Below are 19,714 nucleotides of genomic sequence, written 5' to 3'. Positions count from 1 at the left end.
GTATTTCGGGTATAGGAAAGTATTGCTTATGTCTATGATGTCAGCACTGCCCGAAAAATTGATTTTGGGGCCAAAACGAACTGCCGGACACTTATTGGGGCCAAAACGGCGAGTTGGTCACAAATCGGGGGCCAAAACGGAATTAACCCTTTTTAAAAACAGTTAAGAAAATTATTGCCGACGGTATAAATTCCGTCGACAAAATTGGTGGCGACGGCTAACAGGCGTCGGCAGAATAAGGGCAACTATAAAGGACGCGAAAAAAATTTGGCGCAAAAATCTATTGTCGACAGTGATTTTAAAAGGAAACACCGTCGGCAATAAAAATTAGTTACGAATCCCTACGAATCCTGTCGACGGCAGGGAGAAGTTATGATCCCGTCGGTAATATAAGGACCGACAACCTCTGTACCGTCGGCAGTGTCGTCGGCAGTATTATTGCCTACCGCTTTAAAGCCGACACTCTTGTGCCGTCGGCAAAGTATACTGCCGACGGTATTTCCAATGTTACCGACAGTTGTTAGCCGTCGGCAATAGCCTTCATTTTTGTAGTGTCTTAATAAATAACACATAATTTACGAACTTGTTTCATAATTTGTATTTGATGTGTGGTTATGTATCAGTAAAAACGAAAACAAATGTTGTTGTAATGTTCGTAAATTGTACACAATTTATGAACATGTTTCATAATTTGTAAGGGATGTTTGATTATGTATAAGTAAAAACGAAAATTAAATGAGAAAAAGTGATAATACGTTATGTATATTAACCCCAAAATCACGCTAAATTGATCCTAGAAAAATATAATATTTCCAAATCTGAAAGTTAAGTGAGAGAAAGTGATATATAAGTTTTGTACATTAACCCCAAATCACGCTAAACTGATCCCAAAAAATATATACTTTCCAAATCTAAAAGTTAAGTAAGAGAAAATTGATTAATCGAAAAAAATTACATAGTAAGAGAGAGAAAATTGATTTGGTTTCTGAATCTGTAAATAAGAGAGAGAAAATTGATTCGGAAATTTCCATTATTTCCTATTTAATCCCCCAATCACGCAACAAGAATGTTGTTTCAATTTTGGTCCGACCCCAATTTAAAAAAACAAAAAGCAAAATTTGTACTGCGATGTGGATGGGATTTGGTTTTATATATTAAGGGTTTTTTTGTCCAATTTGTAAAATAACTAGAAACCCATTTTTTGGGAAGATTGGACTTCTAGGCCATATACCCATTAATTTTCCTACTGTTTTAAATTGAAGAAGGACTACATTATAAATTTTGGGAAGGACATCTCGACAGTATCTATATAACAAAACCCAATGTTTTGTGCTGACAGGGACAAGTCGAAAGACAAATCCGGTCGTCCGTTGTGTTTGATCTTAAATCTTGGTAGTCCGATCACTTACTTACCAAAAAAAAAATAAGTTTATTCACCATCAAATGTAAGTAAGTAGATGAAACCCTTAATCTGAACCGTTTGTTCTCCTCCTTTGTTTATTGATCTACTAGCTTAAAGTCTTGAATTGCTTAAAAACCGAAACGTTTATTACTTTATTCCCCTCCTTTATTTCTTAATTTACACCATGAGAGGAGAGCTGCTTCAACGACCCAAAATTTGGATAGTTTATCCCCAACAACTTGAACTGCCTAGATTAAGCTAGGTAATAGATCAAAGGGTATGCTCCTTCCCCATCCTCCATTGAAGAAGTTCGTTACAATTTTTACTAATTAATCATCAATTGAAGACTTCCGTTATGAAATCGGTCATTAGAATTTGCTTCAACCTACAGCAGCGTCATCAATGGTCTCCTTCTATATAAAACTCATACCCTTCAGTATTAGCAAACGCTCAAGTATTGTTCCTTTCTACATTTTTGTCTCTGCTGCATTTTCTATTTTCAATTCCTAAATGCTCTCATTTATGTTCTTCATCAATTTTTCTGGGCTACTATCTTTTTGGGGTATGGAGATTACTTGTTTAGTGAAATTCCCATGTTAATTTTCTTTGTCTTAATCTTTATGGTGGTTGAAGATTACTTGTTTGATGAAATTCCTATGTTATTTCTGCTGGGGATGTGTTACAATTAACCTTGTGAAGGAGTTCACTTGACTGATTCCATTTGATCTCAATTATTATTCAGCTTCCTTCTTGTTCACCTTCATTGATTCCATTTGTTACCAGGTTTTGTGGCGAACGAATGTCAATTTTGCTATCTCTGCTCATTACAGGCGATTTGATGTGTTTATGGAAGCAGAGACTAATAAAGCGATTTGCCTATGGAATTTCTTGAGCACATCGAAAATCAATCATGTTAGTGAACTTCTATGCTTTGATTGCACACTGGCAAGGGATGGATAGTGAAGAGCCTATGGAATTTTCTTGAGCACATCGGAAACCAATCATGTTAGTGAACTTCTGTGTTCACATAAAATAGGTATCACATTTGAAGATATTCCTATTGATTTTATATTTGTAAGACTCTTTATGTAAAGTTAATAAAGCTGATATATTCTTCCTTGTTTCAGTCTTCTATTAAGGTGAGAATGCTGCTCGTTTAGTAACGCCGAATATGTCAAGGCTGGGTTGGCAGAACTGGAGCATTAGTGCTACAAAGCAACTGATGCGGTATATCTTTAGTTTCTCCAATCTATGCAAACTATAGTGTTTCAATTTTATTATGTTTTTGTTTCAGTGTTTTTTTCTTCTGAAAATTATGTCTTTCCTCCTCATTTTCATGAAGATTGTTGAAAGATTAATGAAACGGGTATTCATGAATAGTAAATATATGACAAGATAACTAGATGTAGCGGATGTTTTGGGTTTGTGACAATGTCTTCAATTGAGGAGGTTGAAGCTCCGACTCAACAGTTTCATGGCTATGTCAGTTGCTCATATTTGAAAAAGTTGTAATGTTGGTTGACAAGTTCTTAGCTCAATTCCGAAGTTATTTGGTTTCCGAATAGTATTTGAATGATCTAATATCTATTTCAATCTCAATCATATTTGATAACCATTATAAATGTTGAAACTTCTAGTGAAAATGAACTCGGGAACTACTTCGCAAATTGAAGTGACTTTGTATTGAATGATAAGTTTTACTATTCTGGGAATTGGGTAGGATACCAACAACGTGACTTATGGATCACCACCTCCAAGGAAGATTTTCCTTCTCGGGAATCATAAGAGCAAGTCCAACCCCAGCCGGGCTGAGGCCAATAATTCAAATTATTGGCCTCAGCCCCCCGCTCCAAGCCCAGCCGCTTGGAGCGGAGGCTGGGGTCGGCCATTCAGTCGCCCCTAACATTAGGGGCGACTGAATGGAGGCCCCAAGTGACCGTTGGGGCCTCCAACGGTCACTTGGGGATCCCCCCTAGCCGTTGGATTTGCTCCAACGGCTAGATCTAGCCGTTGGAGCAAATCCAACGGCTAGAAATGGATCCAACCCCTATAAATAGGGGTTGGATCCATTTCATCTCTCACCCTCTTCATCACTTTCTTTCTCTCCATCTCTTGCAACTTCCTCTCCATTTCTATCTCTCTTTCTTTCAATTTTTTTTTCATCTTTTCATTTGTTCACCCATGGATCCATTAGACATCAACGAATTCGATAACCAAAGTTATATGGAAATGTTGTCCCCTAATTCTACTTACCCGTCGGCTCAATTAGGAGTCGATGATTATGAAGTATGTGAGGATTCTTGTGTGCAAGAAGGGACGTCTTCGACAAAGATAACTAAACGGGAACCGTATAAGCCGGATGAAGATATTTTACTTACTAATTGTTATTTTACGTACTAATCCATCGGAAGAAAAACCAATTGGCCGTAAACAAGCCAAAGCAAATGCAAGAGTTGGCGAACCATCCACACATTCTACTGCTTCAAAAACTCCCAGTGAGGGATATTGGGAAAAAAGAGAAGAAGATTCCCAACAAAGAACAGTAACTTTGAGTGAAGCAGTACGGGTTCAACAAGAGACCCTAAAGGTGCAACAAGATTTTCTACGGGTGCAAACGGACTTGGCGAACCGACAATATGCGATGGATTTAATGAAGATTGATATTAGGTCTCTCGACGAACATACTCAACAAATGCTTTTAGCGGCGCGAGAGGCTTTGTTCAACGGTGCACCACGAGACCCAAGAAATCCCTTCTAGTTATTTTTAATTAATTTTTCTAGTGTTGTTTAGTCGTATTTAAGTAGTTTTAAATTTTTAATCAATTATTAGTTGTAATCGATGTTTTTTTAATTGAATTTTATTAGTAAATTGGGAAATTTCTAATTCAAATTTTCGGCCTCAAGAGAGGCTGGGGTTGGAGCTGAATTTTAGAGGCTGAGCTGAGGCCAATAATTTTAGGTGAAAAAGTGGTTTTTTCGGCCTAAGACAGGCTGGGTTGGACTTGCTCTAAGGTGGGGCGAGATTTGACGAAAATGAGCGTTTATATGTCGTTAATCTCTCATGGAGCATTCATGATGAAGCACTAGATAATTTATTCAGTGGGCATGTACATGTTTATGTTCTATTCATTTTAATATTGTGACTTTCTTGGATGTAGTACCACACAGTTTGTGACTATGAGATAACATTCTGGGTCAATGTTATCCATCTATCCTTCGTTGGTTTTAGTTTAATTCTTCATTGTTTCCAAATGTTTTTCTTAATGTACGTTTTCTCTTTTCTTTACTCTATTCCAAATTCCTTAACCTCACGCTTCTAAATTATATGAAGTTTGTGTTTTGGAATTTGTATCTATCATGGTCAATAAGTAACAAATATTTTGTCCGTTTAATTGGATTTCTCATAACTTTAGTTACAAACAATAACCAAAACTATTTCATTGTATATGCCATGTTTCTTTTTTTCCTCCCACATTTATCAGCATCATATTCATACAGAAACTGTCATTCCCTTGGGACTTGGGCTGCATGAGTTGTTTTCTCATTGATTTCTCAAATAATTCACTGCGTGGTTTGGCAAATTTCTTCCGAGTTAGATTTGATGTTCACTGTTAAGGGTGTACACGAGCCGAGCTCTTAACGAACTGCTCGAGCTCGGTTCGATTATTGCTCGTGCTCGACTCGAATATTAACGAGCCCGAGCTTAACACGAACTCAAAATCAAGCTCGTTTACATAAACGAGTCGAGCTTGAACATTCTTTAGTGTATCACGAGCTACTCGTGAACAACTCGTTTAACATACTCTTATAATAGTATAGTACATAATTACGTATTAGTATTGAAACTTGTACATGAAATATCAACCATTAAAAATTATCGGAATATGAATCATTAATCATTATTATTGTACGTGACAAATGATCATTGAAGTATTTTGATGATTTAGAAAGTTTTAATTTGATGTATTTTGATAAACGAGCTTAAAACAATGCGAGCTCGAGCTCTTTCAAACTTATACGAACCGAGCTTGAACAAGTGGACAATTACTCGAACGAGCTCGAGCTCGAGCTCGACAGTCAAATACACGAACCGAGCTTGAACATCTTACTACTCGGCTCGGCTCTACTCGAGTACACCCCTATTCACCGTGCCGGAGGCACGGATTATACCTAGTCCTTTATTAAATACAGATGTTTGTCCCATCAGCTTTTCCCTTCTATTTCATCATATAGATTACTTTATTATAAATAAATAAATATCTTGCGAACTTTTTAGGGATGTGTGCGGAAGCTCTTTTAATTAATTTTCGTCTTTGTAAGTTCTTTCAATATTTTTTTTTCTCTTTAACTCAATGGTGTTCCAAACGACGACCTTTACTTCTTTTCATTGGTCGACGCTTCCCTGTTGGGGACGAAGAGGTCGACTACAAGCTAAGGGACGAAAACAAAATCTTGAACTTGCTCATTTCCACGATACTCCTCCTAAACAAGTATTACTACAACAAATACAACAACTACACTAGCTACAACAACTATAACAACTTAACAAGTACAACTAAGATGACGACGACTACGACAAAAAAAAAGTCGATAAAGAAGTTTTATTTAAAAAGAAGTATAATTTTATTTGTTAAATAGTCATTTTAGTAAATATTTATGTCACTTTAATATAAAATTTATGTTTTTAATAAATATTTTTGTCTTTTTGTTAAAAGATTTGTCTTTTCTAATATTTATTTATGTATACTTTAATAAATTTTATTTTGTTTTAGAAAACATTTACATCTTTCTAATAAAGATTTCAAATTTATTAAGTTTCAAAATTATATAACACCTCCAGATAGGGGGAAATTGGGTGTGACTGCCTCGTTACACGGTCAATATGTTTCTATTTTTTATTTATAATAATTTAATTTTCAAAAAGAAAATCATCGTTATCATGTATTGTTTCAATAACATTTTAAAAAACTTTAACCATTAATCTAATTCCTCATAACCTTAAGATTTATTTTACTATTTATCTAATTTAAAAGAACAAAAATAATCCGGATGTTTTGTCGAGTCTGATTGACCAAACACTCCATGGTAAATCATCTCATGAAGTCTACTTGCGGCAAGTACGACTGGTAGTTAGGTAATCATTTAATTTCAATTTTACTATGTTTTTTACTTTGAGTTATCGTGCGGGTTTTAATATTTTGGTTAAAAAAACTAGTTTCCTCGAGTGAACCGACTTAGTTGTAATTGTTGTAACTGACTTAGTTGTTGCTGTATTTAAACTCTAATTAAAAATAAATAATAAAATTCGAATTTTATTTAAACTCTAATAAAAAATAAAAAATTAAATTTAAGTTTTATTTATTTTATTTAAACTCTAATAAATAAAAATAAGATTCGAATTTTATTTAAACCCTAATGAAAATTCGAATTTTATTTAAACTCTAATAAAAATTCGAATTTTATTTAAACTCTAATAAAAATTCGAATTTTATTTAAACTCTAATAAAAATATAAATTTCGAATTTTATTTAAACTCTAATAAAAAATAAAATAAAATTTTTACTTTTTAAAACTTTAATTATATTTTTTTTAAACTCTAATAAAAACTCACATTAATAATTAAAATACATCCACCAACGTGTCGGTCTTCGAATAATTTTCAACCTTGAAAAAAATATTATTTCGAAAATAGTTCAGACATGTGTTTCGTACATACACAAAATCATACACGTTTTTAGCACACCCACAAAAAGTCCACACACGCGTTTCCCACATGCACAAATTTTAGGCTTTAAAGAAAGGCTAGGGTTGAAATTGGATTTCTTAGGTTGAGCTGAGGCTGAAAATTTTGGGTGAAAAAGTAATTTTTTTGGCCTAAGACATGCTGAAATTAGAGTTGCTCTTACGAAAAACAGATGTTGAAAGAGAACGAACGCAGCCCTAACTTCTCGAGATATAGAAAAATTTGATTTTCACACCACCTAGTTTCACATGAATCAAACAGATTAGTTTTTTTTTCTTTTTTTCCTTTTTCTCTTTTTTTGGGGGGGTTATTTAAAAAATAGACTACATTTAGTTTTTTTTGGGTTATTTGAAAACTAGAATATGTTTAGCCCCATTTTAAATGGGTACGAAATCACAAAATTCATTTGAAATATAGTTAATTGTTGATTTTTCGATTATATAAACCCAAGTGGGGGAGGGAATCAATCCGGACGGACAGGAAACGGGCACTAACCCAACTAGTCCGGGCGGAACGGGCACAAGTCTTGAGTGCCCACTCGGACATTCGAACAAAACGAGCGGAAAACGGGCATTAACCCAACAAGTCAAGGCCAAGGCGGACACAGGCACAAGTGTTAAATGTCCACGAACAAAACGGGCGGATATTTCAGTTTTATCTCCAACAAAATGTTTGTCCGTGACCATTTTGATAGTCGGGTAAACCGGGTATCGGTCGGACGCCGGTTACTGATGAACAAATAAACAAATTCTTATTCGAAATTAAAATTGTTTAGTAGCTAAATACAACGTTTTAAACTCCCACTTTACAATTTCAAAAGATAAATGAATACAAAATTAAAAGATAATATTGGAGATTTCTCATAGATTACGATTGGTGTATTGTTGATTCTAGGGTTACTAATGAGAAATTGATATTTTGAAGGAGAGAGACTAGAGAAGTAGAGAGACGAAGTCAAAATAAAGAAAAGTGATTTGTAAATTTATATACTTATATATCTTTACTCTTGAAATCTAATGGTTGTAGCTAACCCTACAGATCTAAAAGCTTAAATCGACAAACATGTATAGCATGTAAGATGAATAAACGGGTATGGACCGGTTCAGTCGGACGGACTATATAAGCGGCTTGACTCGGTCGGATCACCGGGTAACCTATGCCTGTGTTCGTTAGCTTACGCTCTTTTGGTCAGGCAGGTACGGATTGATTTGGGTAGCAGACAGTCACAGACCAATTCGGTCATCGGAGCATTAGGTAAAGACCAAAATTGTATTTCTGCTTGTAACAACGGTAGTCTGTCATCTTCACCAATTTCACCACCAAGTAGAAGTAGTACATCCAATTCGAGGTTGGGGAACATGTTATCAAGGTTTCGAGAGAGTAGAAATGAGGTCATTGATTGATAGCGGACATATCTCTTTGGAGTTGGACGATTATCGAGTGCTAATAATTCAAATGCTTAGAACCGACCTTTTTTCGACTATGTTAATTTTTGGGACAATACTAAAAAGGTCAAAATAATATTGAAAATAAGTAGAAAATCACAAAATATTTCATAATTATTATTCAAGTAAAATAATATAAAAGACTAAAGCGCCCTTTTGTGTAACAATTTTTTTTATCTTTGAATGTATATAACTTTTTTTTAGGTCCACCACCCTTTGGTGTAACGGTTGGACACCCCTCTTAAGCCCATGAGGTCGTGGGATCGAGTCTCGATGGATTCAGAAGCAAACGTGCATTGCTCGATCAACAATGGATTCAGAATTCATCGCTCTAGATAAAGCAGGGGAAGAAGCAGAATGGCTACGACAATTCCTTGAAGATATTCCAATATGGCCAAAGCCAGTGCCTGCAATCAACATACACTGCGATAACCAAGCAGCGATTGCACTGGCACAAAGCAAGATGTACAACGGCAAGTCACGACACATTCGTCGAAGACATAATACCGTTAAGCAACTTCTCTCTGAAGGGATCATAACTATAAATTATATAAGATCCAAAGATAACCTAGCGGATCCATTTACAAAAGGGTTATCTAGAGAGTTAGTAGTTGCATCATCAAGAGGAATGGGGCTAACGCCTAAAGTAAATGAGTAAAGGCATGGTGAAACCCTACCTAGATGACTGGAGATCCCACGATCTAGGTTCAAAGGGCAACTGAAGCTATATCCTGACTCGACAGTAACACTGTAAGAGATTTCCATCTCTTACCCATTCCTAGGATGAGAACAGTGTTGCCTGCATTGAGAGGTTAAGCATTAAGCTTTTAATGAATCCGAAAACTAAGAACTTGATTCTAACGTGAGGTATAGCAGGATACCTTATTACGGATAACCTATATGTGTGTGAATTGATGCCGGTTCTATGGGAAGGTCGTCTAGGCCGACTTCTCTAAAGCACACACGAAATCGGGAATGTTCAAGGCCGAAATGAACACAACCGAGAACCTAAGTAAGTAAGGGATTAGCTGTGTGATAGCTATTTTGGATTACAATTCCCAGGACTCAGTTCAAGACGTAAAGTTCACTGCCGTCCTTGTAAACCTTGTAGTTATTCACTAGGAAAGGTTCAAAGTCGAAAGACTACCTTCTTCCGATGCAGCGAAGTTCCGCTTATGAGCTCTATCAGTGTCAGTGTCAGTATCAGTCCGTCAGTATAGTATGTCTGCATATATCATAGTAAAACCTCGAATTTTCATTCATGTGGGGGATGGTTGGAATCGGAGCCTATTTTGGCTCGAGCCGACTCGTCAAACTCAGCAACGGAACGCGCCATTGCGTTCGTCTCGTCGAGCTCTTCAATTTAGAGCCAAGAATCACTCAAATCCAATTCCGGATGAATGAGAAATTCAAGTTTAAAGTTTGGACGAAGATCGGTTAAATAAGGACTAAATCGCCAAAGAGGACAAGTCAAGATGAGGGGCATTTGCGCGAAGAGGACGCGCTCAAATCTGGACGACCAGCGTTCATCGCCTGGATTGCGCCAGATCTGACGTCTGGCGTTCACTCCGCATTCGGGCACGCTCCGGGCTAGCATCTAACGGTCGGTTAGTGCATCTGTGGGACAGCTTCGGTTTTGATCTAACGGATCAAGTTCTGGCCGAGTTTTTGAGCCAGATCTGATGGCCAAAAATTCACCTGAAATTCCCAGTTATATAACCAACTCTTCTCAAAGAGTTGTGTCCCTAAAAACCAAGAGTTTTGTCCCCAAAACTCTAGAGATGTGTCCCCAAAACTCTAGAGATGTGTCCCAAACCAATGTGACCACTCAATTCCTATAAATACCACCCAAACTCACTTCATTTTTCATCAATTCAATTCACTCTCTTCTTCTCTTCTCTTATAAGAAATTAGAAATTCTGGTTTGTCTAGAATATCTAATTAGCAAGTATTTCTAAGAGTTCTGGTTAGACTAGAATATTTAGAAAGAGAAAGAAAAAGAAGATTTAAGTGACATTTGAATTTCCGAAGCATCCAGAATATCATCCGCATTTAGTCAAAGAGCTCATACAACTTACAAAGGTTCGTCCGCTTTCAGAATATAGAAGTACCATCTTAAAATTTGAAAGGTTAGTCGTTGTATCCCGAAGGCATTCACCCTAACGTTTGGTACTGTTACGGGGGTGTAAAATGTCTTAAGGAAAGAGAATCTATTCTCGCCTCGACTACATTAACCGAAAGAAGGAATATTGATAAATCATTATTCTTTAATAATTTATCTCTCTATAAGTTAGAGAAAGGAAACTCTGTCTAAATCAAGCCAAGACAGAGAGAAATCGACTTATCGATTAATAACCAGAGGAATAACAATTACATCTCTATGATGCATCAATGCCTTGTAACAACGAACGTAGATCGTTGTCAAATTCTCAAAAAAAAAAAAATTTTTTTTAGATGTCGGACTTCTATGAAATTTATAGATTTCGAATGGATTTTTCATTATCTTTCTAAGATCCACTTTCACTACTTTTGTTGAAAAAAAAATCTCAGAAAAAACTGCATTTCTTTATTTTTTTTTCTTCTACAAACTGAGTTTGCACGAGTTCATAGTGGAGTCAAGATTTCTTCTTCTTGACGATCAAACCAAAAACAAGAGAAACAAAATACTTGTACTAATTAGTTGAAGTGGAATCAAGATAGTTCCATCACAAAGCCAACAAGAGTTTTTTTTCTTGAAAGAACGAAGTAAAGGAAAAACAACATTAAGGAAAGAAAAGAACATAAGATTGTAATTATGTCTTCCTTCTTTCCCCTCTCCCCCTATTTCCTCCCCACGATGACTTCTTCTCGTTCTAGGGCTTACAGTTCCTCCTCTTCTTCTTTCTCTCTCTCTCCTGTGCTCGGTTATGTTGTCTGCAATTTGTTCATCTACTTCTTCTAGGGTTTCGTTGGCGTTATCACTGTTCGGTTTGCATCTCCTTCCCCAACTGGTTTGTCGTCGTTGTTGTTCTTCTTCTTCTTCTTCTTCTTTTTCTTCAAATTAATCAATTGAAAGTTTATAATATGAACCCTAATTTGATGTTGTAGAAAATTTATTCAGTTTGAGAGTTTACATAACTCTGGTTGTTCCAAGACCTATATTTTTCCCGCAAATCCAAGACCAAGTTTGCTATTCTTCTTCCTATTCCTCTTCTTGTCTTCACATTAAGCAATAGAGAATTTATGAAATAAAATCCTAATTCAATTTTGCTGCAGTTTTGGTTCTATTTGAGATATTATATAACTCTGATTGTTCCATGACCAGGATTTTTGCATTAAAACCATGACCAGGTTTGTTGTTCTTCTTCCTCTTCTTTTAATCAATTGAGAGTTTATGACATAAAATCTTAATTCGGTTTTGCTGCAAATTTATGCAGTTTGACAGAAACTCTTCCTGTTCTTCTTCTGTAATATTTTTAAGCAGTTTGAGAGTTTATTTAATTTCGATATTTGCGGGAAACATTATATTAAACCCCTAACCCCTTTTAGTTATGTATTTGACTAACCATGGTAATGGTTTTTTAACTATTGTTTGTCTTTTCATCAATTGTTCGATTCAACAGATCCTAACTACGAGAGTATGTTGTTCCTATTGAACCTAAACATTTGTGTTCGAAGAGACGAACTATTTGGTCATATAAAGATATCTGATTTTCTAACATATGGTTTTAGGTTTTGATCCCCCAAATAAAATCATTGTGTGACAAAACAACAACCGAATTCGATAGCTGCTATGACTATAAAGCTTTAGAAAGGAGGAATCATATTACCTGGAGATACCATGATGTCAATATTGAATGCTCTCGCAGTACAAATGCATAAAGAAATCTCTCATACCGATGGCGAAAACTTAATACAATTCCCTCTTTACCACAAGTTATCAAAGGTATTCTTAAGTTCATTTGTCTTGAAACTTTGAAGTAAAAGAGTAAAAGAACTGTTTCATCTTGATATTATTTCAATGCAGAAAATAAGTTTGCTCGATCTGACGAAGAACTTGCACGCGAAATCATTTCAAGAGTGAACCTGATTTCTACCCGCCTTCTCGAAGTACGCATTACTCAAAAAACTTACATATTTCAATTGATTTAGAATAGATCTTGTAACATTTTTGGTTCTATTTCAAAACTTTGCAGGACTTTCCTCCAGCTAATGAGCTGGATCCTAAAAAATAGTGAGATTACACAAGTTCAATAACAAAAGAACATATTGAGAAAATCCTAAGTGGTCTAACACAGTAGAAGAGGTATTAGTCTAGTATTTCTTAATCTGAAAATTTCCGGGTTTTGATAGAGAGAACTCAGAAGAAACCGATTCAGGTAGGATTTTCTACTGAAAATGTGAAGCTAAATGTGCAGGCTTTGGAAAACAACAAGTTATTCGTATTATATCATCATGATACATGCATCCCATGTTAGAACCGTACAAGTACGACAACAATTGAAACTTACGCGTCAAGAACACTATTATTGAAAGAGGATGGAACCTTTAAGTCTTCAGCTATTTAGCTGAACTTGGTTTACCAAGATGTTGAGCCATATGGTGCTGACAAGGTCCATAGACCGGCTCAAAAAGGGGTTGAATGTTCAATCTGACAGATTACCAAAGCTTATGCAGCTGCGAATGACTTTGGTGTTCATCAATACATCAACTCATCAACCATTGGTACTACTTTTGATCTTTACAGAAACTTTGAACACTTCTTTTATTGATATAAGCGGCAAACCCACACAGTAATCGATCCATTTGTAAGTTCTACTAATAGACAACTAAGTGTTCTTCACCCCATTCATAAGCTTCTACAACCACATTATCGAGTTATAATAAATATCAATGCTTTGGCTTGACAGATTCTCATTAGTGTTGGTGGTGTCGAGCGAACTGTATTTCCGGTGAAATATGCTATGGACTTGTCTGTTCTCATCTATACAGCTCAGTGGGTTTTCAAAGAGTAAGCACTTTCTGCATATCTCATTCAGAGGTAATCAGGAAAACCCTAAATCCATATATTTATAGATATATTTCAAAAGGGAGAAAGGTATGTCTTTCTAAACAGTGTTTTCTTAATGAATGGAGTTCTTTTTAAATAAAACTAGTTCGACAAATTTATTATTAGATCATGTTCTCTTTATTTAAGAGTTAGAGCTCTAAAGGGAGAAAGGTAACTCTTTCCTATTTAATACACGAGCTGGTAGGATTGTTAAGCAGCCAAGGATGATGCCAATTTGAAGTTTGCGAGTAACCGTAGTTCAGTGAAGTAAGTGTTTGTTTGAAGTATCACTTCTAGTTGAACTGCTACTTGTTTATTGAAGTGTAAACCTTTGTATAACCTTTCACATATACGTTATGCGTCTATATAATTTCTTGTACACGACTGTCATATTCCTCGGCTATTTGCATAGGATCTTGTGGCCAGATTAGCGAAAATGCCATTTATTGAGACCTGTCATATTTATAGGCGACAAGGGATGTGCGGCAGCTCCTAAATGCAACTGGATCAATATGTGTTGAAAAACCCATTTTTAGATACAACTACATTATTTATGTTATTTCTTATTAGGTCTAACTTGCTTTAGTCAAAATTCTCTTTACCAAACTTGCCATGAACACCTGCATGATTATATAAATGGGGTTTTCAATATGAATACATTTTAGAACTTTAGGGATTAACCATGAAGAAATAGATGTCTATTTTTTTGTCCATGCTTGAGCTTGACATTGATGCAATAGAAAGACTAACCACGCATATGTGTAGGTTGAATGCCATACTACTTCACAATTAAAAGAACAAAGATGTGTAGGTTGTATTTCACTTCATACATAAGATTGGGACTTCAGTGATTTTTGCATGTGACTTGCTCTTATTAGTTAATTTTTCATCAAGTTCAAAGCCTATATATTTAGGTCAATTACATTCACAACTGAAGTAGAATTGCATAGTACATAAACAATTGTTTTATTTGTGAACACAAATTGTGAGATTATCTTTTGCAATATGTTTCATCTTAGTCACGTGTCATATGGCAGGGAATCGCTCATTATCATTTGTTGAAGGCCTTCACAACTATTTCAGCGAAGTTAGAGAAGATGGATATGGTATCTTGTTGCTTTGGATGATCTTTATGATGGCGGTTCAAGGGAATAGCATGATTACATGTATCTTGAATTTTTTTTGTTAAGATTTGCAAAATACTATACTGTACTTAGTAGATATTATTGTTGATGTATAGTTACACTTGGTATATGAACGATTATGAAACATTATCTTTTGTTTTGAATAAAGTATTTAGATTATCGTTGTTTAGAACTCATTTGGATTGGGAGTGCCAAGATTTATTTGATTATATATATTTTTTTTCAAAAAGCAAATGAATGAGGGACAGATTGTTAGATGCTCATTAGGGGCAGTTGCTATGAAGAATATCTGTCCCCACTGTTAGCTAGTGAATATCTCCGTCAAATTTTTAGGGACAATTATTAGCCGGCCCAAATATTTCTGACTATGGGGACAGATTAGAACTGTCCCTAAAAACCATTAGGGACAGATTGTATTTATCGCTAGATTCGTCCCAAATACTATTTGGGACGCCGCTTTCAGGGACAGACAGAATTTGTCCCCAATACAGTTTTGGGGACGGGTTTTTGTTTTTGGGGACGGGTTTTTGTTTTTGGGGACGGTTTTTACCTTCCCTGATAGCCATGTTTTTTGTAGTGTAAATCATTCCAAATCCGCGCTTGACGATGTTCACGTGCCCATTTAGCGAGTGCGTCTGCCTTCGAGTTGCATTGTCTATGAACGTGGGAGAAGATTTTATCGAATTGTTGTTTGAGATTGAAGATTTCGTGGATATGCTTTTTGGCTTGCCATTGGATGGGTTGACTTTGATCTTCAATGTGTCTGATGATAAATTGGTCACTCTCAATATGAAGATATTGTATTTGTAGTTGGATTGCCCAATTGATTCCATGTTAAATGCCTATACATTCACATTCTTCGACATTTTGCCCTCTGACCGTGTCTGCTTTTGCTGAAATAAACTTGAATTATTAATATGAATAATCCAACCAATACCTGCAGATTCTGTGAGCGAAGTGAAGGAGACGTCAACGTTAATTTTTAGGTATGGTTTCGATAGAGGTCTCCATTGTTGTTTCCTTTGTTGGACAGATATCAATGCATTAGTAGATGATACAATTGTGAGTGGGTCGTTTGACATTGTTATAATGCGATTAATTATCTGCAGTGGAGATTGTTTTTGCTGGAAAAAGCAGTTTTCACATATTGCTTTCCAAATAAACCGTAATATTTTAGTGTAGAAATTAGTTGTCTCATCCTCCAGATCTTTCCATTGTAAAATCCAATGTTTGACAATAGTTAGTTGATCTGTTCATACCTGGAAGTGAAACCAAATAGCTCTAGCATGATGACAATGAATAAGAGCATGATCTATCGTTTCGAAGTCGTTGCAATTAATACATTGAAAAATATTACCAATGTATTTTCCTATTTTGTCTCTTACTGGAATTAGGGGTGTACTCGAGTCGAGCCGAGCCGAGCCGAGTAGTAAGATGTTCAAGCTCGGTTCGTGTATTTGACTGTCGAGTTCGAGCTCGAGCTCGTTCGAGTAATTGTCCACTTGTTCAAGCTCGGTTCGTATAAGTTTGAAAGAACTCGAGCTCGAGCTCGCATTGTTTTAAGCTCGTTTATCAAAATATTTCAAATGAAAATTTTCTAAATTATCAAAATACTTCAATGATCATTTGTCACATACAATAATAATGATTAATTATTCATATTCCGATAATTTTTTTATGGTTGATATTTCATGTACAAGATTCAATACTAATACGTAATTATGTACTACAAGCTCGGCTCGTTTATATAAACGAGCATGATTTTGGGCTCGTGTTAAGCTCGTGCTCGTTAATATTCGAGTCGAGCACGAGCAATAGTCGAGCCGAGCTCGAGCAGCTCGTTAAGAGCTCGGCTCGTGTACACCCCTAACTGGAATACTATTAGTACAACATTTCCATAAAATAACTTTTAATTCGGGGTATAGTATTTAAATTCCAAATAAAGTCCATTTTGACGTATGGTACCCATAATTATCGGTTCTCAAATGTTTATACATAGGACTGATCGTAAAGTTACCTGATTTGGTGAGGGTCCATCGAGCTGTGTCCTCCATGTTAATCTGCAGGTTTATACTTGAAATTGCATTGCAGATATCAGTATTAAAACAATTAGTTATCATATCACGGTTCCAAAAGTTATTGGTGATAAGCTGGGCGACCCACGTAATGGTAGTTCTGTTATGGTTGGTGATGGGGGGTGGTGGTCTGGAATCCAGTAGTCATGCCAGATGTTAATGTTAGTACCTTTTTTAATGTCCCTGAAAATTAAGCTGACAACTTGATCATAATGTTTGCTAATCGATTTCCAGAGCAAGGAGTGGTATGGTTTTGGACTATTAAGTTTGGGAAGTTTAGGGAAATATTTGGCTTTGAATAGTTGGACACAAATCGAGTTGGGGTTATTGATAATGCGCCAAATAAGTTTGCTGAGAAAGGCTTAGTTATCAAGACTAGGAATACGAAAGCCCAGACCTCCAAGTTTGCGCGGCCGACAAATGGAGGACCAATTAATAGTATGAAAAGTTTTGGTTTTTCCTCCACCAGAAAGTCCTTTGAAGAGACTCGATGATATTGCTTATGCCTTTGGGAATGGCAAAGCATTGCATTTGGTATCGGAGAACGGCTGCAGCGATCGTCGAAACCACTACCGTGCGACCAACTTGTGAGAGAAGATTGGGTTTCCACTTAGAAAATTTGTTTTAGATCTGAGAGAAGAGAGAAGAAAAAGCTTGTTTTTTGTTCCTATCAATAAACAGATTAGTGCCAAGATATTTGTCAAATGAGGAGGATTTATGGACTTTGAGATTACGGATTATCATCCTCTTGAACTTAGGGTGACAGTTTTCTTTGAGACTAGGTTATCAAATTAAAGAAGTTAAAATTCGAGATGGTTCCATCACGAAGCTTCATCAGGAACAGAAGTATGTCAACCAACACTTGATTTGAAATTTGAATCTTTCTCTTCACCCAAAAACAAGAGAAATAGAGGTTTCTTCAAGACTACGTACTGATTTGAAACTTAAACTTGATTTGAAGATGAACGATTGGAGATTGTTAACCTCTGTCCAGAACCAGAGTATTCAAGATTCGGATTATTCAAGATCGAGATTCTTCAAGATCGTTCCATCACAAAGCTTCATCGGGTCGGTATGCATCACAATATGGAATCTCTCATCATTAAAATAAGACTTAATGTGAAGATCGATGCATCATCTAGAGTAAACATCATCATACCGAAAATGTTCAAATGGAGTCATCAAGAATTCTTCATAATTCTATTTTCGAGCTAGAGATAAGAATGAGATAGATTTAAACGAAGAGTGAAAATTAAAGACAAAAGTATTAAGAATCCGAGATGAAGAAGAAGATAGATAGTCAAAACTCGGAAAGAAGATGGAAAAAAAAAAAAAAAAGATGAATTGAGGAGGATCCCTTCGTGCAAAACAATAGTGATGGCATAAGGTTTATCAACAGAAATTAACCGTCCATGTGGAGGAATATTGTCCATTAGATTTACTTGGGGTAATGCATTTACATGTATATAATGATGTTAATGGTTCATGTAACATTAAGTTAAGGGTTAATTCCGTTTTGGTCCCCGATTTGTGACCAACTGGCCGTTTTGGCCCCGAATTGTGTGCGGCAGTTCGTTTTGGCCCCAAAAAATTCCTAAATGGCCCCAAATTTTTTCAACCTCCCAATTTTACCCCCATGGCATTTCTGTAATTATCTTTTTTTCTTTTTCTTTGTCCACCTCATCTAACAATCACCACATCACTCTGTCCACCTCACCCTTCTTCTCCGGCGAAAGGTTGCCGGCCGGAATAAAAAATTCCGGCCGGCCACCTTTACCAAAAAAAAAAAAATTCTTCATCTTCTTCATTTCTCTCTCTTCTTCATCTCCTTCTTTCTCTCTCTTCTTCATCTCCTTCTTTCTCTCTCTTCTTCTTCTTTATCTCTCTTCTTCCTCTTTCTTTACCTTTCTTTCTCTCTAACCCCTCTCTCTCTCTCTATAATTCCGGCGAAGGGGCGGAGCCCCTTCGCCGGAGAACCAGAAACCAGACTCGGTCTGGTTGGAAACCAGACTCGGTCTGGTTGGAAACCAGACTCGGTCTGGTTGGAAACCAGACTCGGTCTGGTTGGAAACCAGACTCGGTCTGGTTGGAAACCAGACTCGGTCTGGTTGGAAACCAGACTCGGTCTGGTTGGAAACCAGACTCGGTCTGGTTGGAAACCAGACTCGGTCTGGTTGGAAACCAGACTCGGTCTGGTTGGAAACCAGACCGAGCTAGATCCCGGTCTGGTTGGAAACCAGACTCGGTCTGGTTGGAAACCAGACCGAGCTAGATCCCGGTCTGGTTGGAAACCAGACTCGGTCTGGTTGGAAACCAGACTCGGTCTGGTTGGAAACCAGACTCGGTCTGGTTGGAAACCAGACTCGGTCTGGTTGGAAACCAGACTCGGTCTGGTTGGAAACCAGACTCGGTCTGGTTGGAAACCAGACTCGGTCTGGTTGGAAACCAGACCGAGCTAGATCCCGGTCTGGTTGGAAACCAGACCGAGCTAGATCCCGGTCTGGTTGGAAACCAGACCGAGCTAGATCCCGGTCTGGTTGGAAACCAGACCGAGCTAGATCCCGGTCTGGTTGGAAACCAGACCGAGCTAGATCCCGGTCTGGTTGGAAACCAGACCGAGCTAGATCCCGGTCTGGTTGGAAACCAGACCGAGCTAGATCCCGGTCTGGTTGGAAACCAGACCGAGCTAGATCCCGGTCTGGTTGGAAACCAGACTCGGTCTGGTTAGATCCCGGTCTGGTTGGAAACCAGACTCGGTCTGGTTGGAAACCAGACCGAGCTAGATCCCGGTCTGGTTGGAAACCAGACTCGGTCTGGTTGGAAACCAGACTCGGTCTGGTTGGAAACCAGACCGAGTTCCAACCAGACCGAGTCA

General features: G+C 36.9%; 2 long non-coding RNA genes across 3 annotated transcripts; both read left to right on the top strand.

The window, feature by feature from the left end:
* Positions 1-1,581: 1,581 nt before the first annotated feature.
* LOC147551230 (uncharacterized) lies at positions 1,582-4,654 on the top strand. The gene is made up of 4 exons (XR_015237693.1): positions 1,582-1,964; positions 2,186-2,438; positions 2,530-3,189; positions 4,415-4,654. It is a non-coding gene; the product is annotated as an uncharacterized LOC147551230 (long non-coding RNA).
* Positions 4,655-11,061: 6,407 nt separating this feature from the next.
* LOC147551229 (uncharacterized) lies at positions 11,062-14,936 on the top strand. Of its 2 annotated transcripts, none has more exons than XR_015237083.1 (7): positions 11,062-11,580; positions 12,302-12,515; positions 12,597-12,679; positions 12,766-12,875; positions 12,988-13,294; positions 13,480-13,886; positions 14,657-14,936. It is a non-coding gene; the product is annotated as an uncharacterized LOC147551229 (long non-coding RNA). The 2 variants fall into 2 exon arrangements; XR_015237084.1 differs by having other exon boundaries at positions 11,122-11,580; positions 12,988-13,377.
* The last annotated feature ends 4,778 nt before the right edge of the window (positions 14,937-19,714 follow it).

The sequence above is a fragment of the Eschscholzia californica genome, unplaced genomic scaffold, assembly GCF_041429995.1.
Source record: "Eschscholzia californica isolate CP2 unplaced genomic scaffold, dmEscCali1.0.p SCAF_3, whole genome shotgun sequence".
Classification (NCBI taxonomy): domain Eukaryota; kingdom Viridiplantae; phylum Streptophyta; class Magnoliopsida; order Ranunculales; family Papaveraceae; genus Eschscholzia; species Eschscholzia californica.
This window is presented reverse-complemented; position numbering and strand designations above follow the sequence as displayed.